Below are 7,285 nucleotides of genomic sequence, written 5' to 3'. Positions count from 1 at the left end.
GAAGGAGCACAACTTTCAGGATTTCAGCTCCAGGTTTTGCAGGGAGACTAGATTAAAGGATCATTTCGAATGAATTTGTCATCAGAGTAACAGATCTGTCTCCCCAAAATGCTTTACTTTGACAGTTGGCTTCAAGGGGTTTGACAGGATTCGTTTTTCTGGCAGACGAGAAAGATCAAGGCCTGAAACAAAACACAATCCACGACGAGAACTCCGTCAGCCATTTGACGTGACTGTGTTTCAGCCAGAGTTGAGTTGCTGGCTTCATCTCTTCCCTTTCTTTCCTCCGTGCCTCCCTCTCCCCTCCTTCCCTTCCTCCCCTTTCCGTCCCTCCTCTTCTGCCTTCACCACATGTTTACTGGGGTCTCCTAAGGGCCTGCCCTATGCTTAGGAATGAGAGCTACTGTGGTGAGCACATCAGCGCTCATGAAGCTTACGTACTAGTGGATTAAACACGGAAAATAACCAAACAAACACACAAAAAAACTATGGGTTTTGATAAGGCACTGAAGGACCTAACAAGGTGACAGGATGGAGAGGGGCCCTGGGGGGTCAGGGCAGGGCAGAAAAGGCCTTTCTGAGCAGGGGTCTATTGACCAGAGATCTAAAGGATGAGTGTGAGCCAGCCATGTGAAGTGCTAGGGGGAGAGCATTCCAGGCCAAGGGAACAGAAAGTGTGTTGGAAAGGGCTTGGCTCATCTGAGGAACCAAAGAGAGCCAGTGTGGGATCAGCACGCACCCACCCCCAGGAACACCTGGCAGCTCTGAATGTAAGGTATTCTCACCTAACCACATTCTAGGGCAGGAGTCAGCAAGCTGTGGTCCACCAGACAGATTCAGCCTGTGGCCTGATTTTGTACAGTCGCTGAGCTAACAATGGGTTTTACATGTTTAAATGGTTGAAAAAAATCAAACAAAGACTAATATTTCATAATATGTGAATATTTTATGAAGTTCAAATTTCAGTGTCCGTAAAGTTGTATCAGAACATAGTCTTGTCTAGCCAGGACCCTTTTAAGGGGTGCCCTCTCTCCCCTCTCTGTACCGCTCCCCAGAGGAAGGTCTCAGGAGCCCCACATACACACATGCTTCTCCAGCCAGGGCCGCAGGGAGCAGGCCAACACTGTGACAGGACCATAGCCCCTTGCCAATCACGTGTCCACACATGGAGAGCTCTGACCACACCAAGATGGCACCTGTGATGGTTAAGGTTGTGTGTCAACTTGGCTGGGACATGATCCTCAGGGGTTTGGCAGTCCTGATGTAGTGTGGCAGCTTTTTAATGATGTAATCACCTCCATGATGAGATCTGATATAATGTGATCACCTCCATGATGAGATCTGTTGTGAGCAGCCAACCAGTTGACAGGGAGTTTCCTTAGGGGTGTAGCCTGCATCCAATATAGGTGGACTTTCTGTCAGGGTTGTCTGGCTTTTGCTCATGCTGAATCCTGCAGCTAGCTCCTGTTCATCTGACCTTGGGTTCTTGGGACTTGAGCTAGGAGCTTACCTGCCGTCTTATCTGCCAATCTTGGGATTCATCAGCCTCCACAGCCTGTGAGCCTGAGAGCTGCTATCTGATGTTCCAGTCTTGGATTCGTCAGCACCTGCAGCTACGTGAGTCAGGAGAAGCCTCCAGCCTGACCCACGGACTTGGGACATTCCAGCCTCTACAGCCACATAAGCCATTTCTTTTATATAAATCTCTCTCTCTCTCTCTCTCTCTCCATATATATATACTCTGCACTGGTTTTACTTCTTTAGAGAACCCAGCCTAAGACAGCACCCATTAACAGCAGGGCATCTGATGGCACCTGGACTCACAGATTCTCGGTTGCATAATCACAGACCCTCAGGCTCCCTGAAGCTCAGCTAATCTAAATTGCAAGATCTTAGTGTACAGTGTCCTACTCTCTGAGGGTCCCTAAGCCACAGAACCAGAACAGTTTAAACCTACAAATCCCCACAGTCAGAGCCCCCAGAGCAGCAGCCAGGGTCAGGGGTCTGCAAACCGCAGACAGGGCGTGTCTTAGACTCACAGGCCCTGAGAAGCACAGACTTCAGGAATCACAGATGTTGGACTTGGGCACGTGTCACATCCACGGGACCCCTGTGAGGCCTGCCAGCAGGAAGTAGGAAAGAAGAAGGGGTCACTGAGCTGCCAGCAGGGAGGTGCAGGTGGAGGCCTTGGGGCCACAGCCCTTACAGTGTCCACAGGCCTGTGGGACTTCCTTCTGGATGGATCTGTGGCTCAAGGGAAGGTAGAGGTAAATCTGGCCTGTACCTGCCTGGGAAGAGCCGCCACCGGGAGGCAGGAGGTGTCTAAGCTGGGGGTACTGGACTTCAGAGGAGGGAGGTCTACATATCCTGGAAGGCTTCCTGGAGGAAGTATGATTGGACCTGGGCCCAGAGGGAAGGTGGGAGTAGGCCCTAGGATCAGGGTCAGGAGTGCAGTTGCTAGGAGAGGGGTCATTGAGGAAGATGGTTCCAAACAGAGGACGTAGCATGAGCAACATGTAAGACATGTTTGAGTGACAGCAAGTATCCTGGAGAAACTGCCACACCATGGGGGACATGTGAGGAAAGAGGTGGGGACAAAAGAAGATGAGACTGTAAAGGCAGCTGTAGGCAGACTGTCAGGGGCCCTAAATGCCAAACCAAAGAATCGGAACTTTATCAAATGAGCAATACGACATCAATAAGGTATTTTGGAGAAAGGCAAGGATAAAAAATATTAAGCCCTGTTTACTCAGCACCAACCAAGCACTTCACAGACATTTCTCATTCATTTTTATAACAGCCCAATTTACAGATGGGAAGCTGAGGCTGACAGGTTAAGTAACTCACCAGTGAGAGATGAGGCTAGTCAAGGCAGCCATGTCTGTCTGATCCCAAGGCTGCTGCTCCAGAGAGATGACATGAGAGGGGAGGGGACTGGAAGGGTGAGCCTGGAGGCGGGGAATCACCAGGAGGCTGCCCAGATGTCCAAGGGGACATGGCCAAGACCCAACCAAGGCAGAGGGAGTGGGGAGTAGATAAAAGAGGTGGGACTTGATGGGGTGTATGGAGAGCCATGAGGACCAAGGTGAACGCATCATGAGTAAAATTGAGGCTAGAACAGGCTTTGTGAAGGGGTTAGAGAGTGGGGAATGGGGAGTGAGGGCCACGTTTTCTGGTCACCAAAGCAGGTCTCTAGTGGGCTGGGGGCCCCACTCCACTTCTGCTGCAGACATTGCCCAGGATCCATGGAAAAGCCAAGAGGAGGAAGTTCAAGCTATGGTTGATAAACTCTGCTCCTAATTAATTACTAACACTCATTAGGACTAATTCACTGTTGCATAAATTATCACAGCATGTTAATGATGCATCTGAAAAAAACATCGAGGGAGGTCTGTTACAGGACCATAGAGGCGCCCCGTCACTGGGACAGGGACTAGCTCTGCGTCTTTGAACTTATCCTGGCTGAGCCTCAATTTCTATAAAATAAGCCAATACTTGCGTCTCCCTAAGAGCTGTGATGAGGAGAGAATGGGAGACTGTATGGAAAGGGCCCCTCCTGATCTGCAGCAGGTGCTCAGCAAGCAAGAGTTCCCTTCTCATCCCTTCCTGAACCCTCTTCTTCCCCTCCCTCCCACTTCCCTTATCCCAGCACACGAGTCATTGTAACAGGAACCAACTTTTTTGAGTTCCCTTTGCCAGGCCCTATGCTAAACTCTCTATATCTGTTCTCTCGTTTACTCTCTTGGCCTACTATAGGTTCTGCTGTTGACTGCATTTGACAGATGAGGACACTGAAGCCCAGAGGGTGAAGTAATATGAAAAGTCACACAGCTGTAAGGAGTCAGATCCAGGACACACACCCAGCCTGACAGACTCCAAAATTCATGCTTTTCCCTCATAACCCAGGCACCCCACCTGGCTGAAGTCAGACCTTTCTTTCCAAGTCAAGGCTGTCCAGGGCCTGGCAGACCCTGCCATGGCTGACCCTCAGCAGGAGGCAATTTCCCAGCCGGGCAGTGAACCCTCACCACTATCCTGGCTGCCCATGATCAACACCCGCACCCAATAAATATGGTTTCAACATCACCCTGGCAGATGGTAATATCAAGTACAGCCTCCCCACTGCAGCGTCTCTAGGCAATTAAATGGGCAATTCACAATGCATAGTTTTGTATAAGCTGCACCAAGATCCATTTTAATGCCTCCCCTGACTAGGATTTGGCCTTTGAATAGCTCCTTTCCCTCGGAGAGACCGAGTGCTCTGTCCTCATCAGTTACCTGGTGGTCACGTCAACCCATGCCCCAGGCCTGCCACCTTACACCTGGCTGGTGAGGGAGGCTGACAGCGAGCTGTGCCTGGCCAGCTGTGGGCTTCCTCAGTGCCCCTCACTGACATCCTCCCTCCTCAGGTTCATAGTAAGAGCCAGAGTCTGGAGCCAGAACAGCTGGGTTCAAACCCCAGCTGCGCGGGACCTTTGACAGAGTACTTAACCTCTCTGTGCCCCAGTTTCCTCATCTGAAAAAACAGAAATGTGCTAATTATTGTCATCATTACCAGTGCCATCTTCCTTCCTCCTCACCACCCTGGCTACTCCTACCATCACTGCACCCACCTTCAGTGCCCACACCTTGCCCCTGGATGCCTGTCTCCAGCCCCCATAGGACTCCAGTGCACAGAGGCTCTGAGGTGTGACCCAGGGATGTCACATTTCTCAAGGACTTTTGGAAACCTGAACAGTCTTCAAGGCCAAAGGATGTGTCCTCAGAAAGAGCTGCTTTCTCACCATCTCCTTTAGGGACAGACGGACGGACAGCTCTGACACTGAGGCATCTCCTCATCATAGCCCTTTGAGAACGAGGACATGGCAGTCACCAAGTACCCACAGTGCTCCGGATAATCGATCACAGGGCAGCTCTGGGAATGGGGTGATGGTGCCCATTTCCCAGATGCTAAAACAGAGGCTCCAGGAAGCAAAGTGCCTCTCCAAGATCACACAGTCAGGGAGAAGTGGAGCCAGGATTTGACCCAGGTCTGTCTGACTCTACAACCCATGATCTCTCCTCTGCTCCACAATGAGGGTTCCTAGGTGACTTTTACGTGCCCAGCACCAAGTTGGGCACCAGCGAGCTTCAGAGGTGAGTCAAACACAGACTCTTTCCCCTGGCAACCTTGCCTCAACTGCAGGAGCATGAGCACCATGAGGCCAGGACAACCTCTCTCCTCCACCAGGAAGTCCTGAGCACCTGACCACCCCACATCAAGCTTCCTCTCCCAGCTTCCCCTCCCCCAGAACCCATGGAGGTAAGTTACCTGCATCTCCCTCCCTGAATCAATCACGTGGCATCTGGAGCTGAGGACATACCTTGGCCCAAGGCCAGCAGCTGCTCCCACAGGTGTGATGGTGGAGCTTGAGATGAGGCTGAGCAGACACACAGGCACTTGTCCCCTGGGTGGCCTGGGAAGGTCTGTGCCCCACTGGTAAGGCCAACCCAACCACCCTGCAGGGCAGGCAGAAGGTCCAGGACTTCCCCAGCCAGCCTGCCCACCTCCTGCCAGCCTGCTTACCTGTTCATCTGCTCACCTGCTTACCAGCCTGCTCCCCTCCTACAAACTTGCCCACTCTTTACTAGAGGCTCACCTTCTACAGCCTGCTCATTAGCCTGCACACCAGCTACTACCTTGCACAACTCCTACCAGCACATTTACCTCTGATCAGTCTGCAGAGAGACTGCATTCGTTATTCAGTAACTACTAGGAGCACACAGAGGTGAATACAATAGATGTCCGAAGAGGCAGCAGGCAACACAGGCACCTGCAGGACCTGGCCCTGCTCCCCGCAACCCCACCTCAGGGTTCCTCACTTCTCCTCCTGTCTCCTCCAAGGCGGGGAAACTGGCTCCTCCTGAGCTGAGCTGAGGGGTTCACTGTCGTGTCCAGGTCACCCCTGCTGATCCCAGCCTCACCGGATACCCACAAGGCTGTTTTGGGTGAATCTTATGATTCCAAACGTCGAGTCGGAGTTCTAGCACAACAAAGAAGGACCCACCTGAGTCTACCTGCCTAGGAGGGTCCCTGTATATGAGACAGGTGCATCTCCTGTCCCCATCATGGACTTCCCCTTCCCGCCCCTCTTCGGTCAAGACCCCTCTCCTCTCCTGCCTTGGCTGGCTGCCCTCCCAGGCCTCGCAGATGCTGGCCGTGCCCTCTCTCAGCCCTGGGAACTTGGGGTATCAACTGGGGACACAAGCTGTGACATCAGGATCATTTGTGTGTCTCAGATGAGCAGGTACCGGGGAGCCACATGATCCCAGAGATTACAGGGAGGGAGGAAAAACTCAGACAGAAAATGAGGGAGCGAAGAGGAAATAGGGATGTGTCGAGGAGATCACTCCACCGCTCAGACATGAAAGAAAGATGCTCAATTATGTTTTATTGCATTTCATTGGAATGTACATGTTGTAGTTAGCTGCCTGCAAGCCTCAGATTACCCAGACAGAAAGTACAATGGAATACAAGGGAGAATAGAAACACACAGGCCAAAAATGTTCCTGAAATTGGAATTATTCAGAGAGAAATAAAAGCCATGCTTGAGACAAAAGAGGCTGCTCAGCTCCGGGGCCCTCAGCACTGATTCCAGGTCCCCATGGCCACTCAGCCACAGTCAGGAGGCCCAGGCTATCATCTTGGACTGGCCACCAATGTGCTTTGTGACTTTGGGTAGATCCCTGCCCCTCTGAGCCTCATTCTCCGTAAGTCCTATGTGACTTCTCAACAGCAGCACTGTTGACATTTTGGACTGGATAATTCCTTGTGGTGGGGGACTGTCCTGAGCATTATAGAGTGTTTAACACCATCCTGGGTGTCTACTCACTAGATACCAGGAGCACTGCCACCACCATCCCCAGTTGTGACAACCAAAAATGTCTGCAGACTTTGCCAAACATCCCCGGAGAGCAAAATCGCCCTGGTTGAGAAATCTGAACCAGAACCCTCTGAGATCATGTCTGGGAGGGCAGAGTGAGAGGGTGTCACACTGGGCCCTAGCCCAGGGCAAAGGGAGACCTTAAAGACATCCACAAGGGAGTTATGCTCCCCAGCAGAGCCCCTTGGTGAATCTAGGCCACGGGGTACCTGATGAATCAGTGCAGCCATGCTGGGGGCAGGATAGGCGGGCAGAGGAAGATCAGAACCCCTCCTCCCTCCCTTCCAGCACTTTCTGTCTCCCCCAGGAGCCCCGACTCTGTGCTCTTTGCCCTTCCTCTATGAAAACCTTTCTCAAGGAAG

This window comes from Trichechus manatus, unplaced genomic scaffold, assembly GCF_000243295.1.
Source record: "Trichechus manatus latirostris isolate Lorelei unplaced genomic scaffold, TriManLat1.0 scaffold00015, whole genome shotgun sequence".
NCBI classification, from domain to species: Eukaryota; Metazoa; Chordata; class Mammalia; order Sirenia; family Trichechidae; genus Trichechus; species Trichechus manatus.
The sequence above is the reverse complement of the archived record's forward strand: the minus strand, read 5'-3'. Positions refer to the sequence as shown.